The sequence below is a fragment of the Haemorhous mexicanus genome, chromosome 1 (assembly GCF_027477595.1).
Source record: "Haemorhous mexicanus isolate bHaeMex1 chromosome 1, bHaeMex1.pri, whole genome shotgun sequence".
Classification (NCBI taxonomy): domain Eukaryota; kingdom Metazoa; phylum Chordata; class Aves; order Passeriformes; family Fringillidae; genus Haemorhous; species Haemorhous mexicanus.
Window position 1 is genome coordinate 22,619,205 of NC_082341.1, and position 326 is coordinate 22,619,530.

Sequence of the window (326 nt, forward strand, 5' to 3'; positions counted from 1 at the left end):
TTGCTTAGAATATCAAAAGAGTAAAATTATATTTTCCCTTAATTAATATAATGTGGGGATGTTTAATAAAGTCCCCTGTACAGTATGGTACAAAAGTATGTTAGTCTAGTGACTTTGTGTGCTAATATCTACTTGTCAGCAGTTCCAGTGTTTTCATTTCCATCTCTTCCTGACGCATTCCATACATTGCCATCTATGCATCTCTTTGAGCACGGTTATAAATCTTCACATAAATACATTTGATTCTTCATTTTCCTGAATACCATACCCACATAGTTTTTGTCCAAGCCCATTTTGTTTCTTGAATTGCCACTTTTAGCATCAGG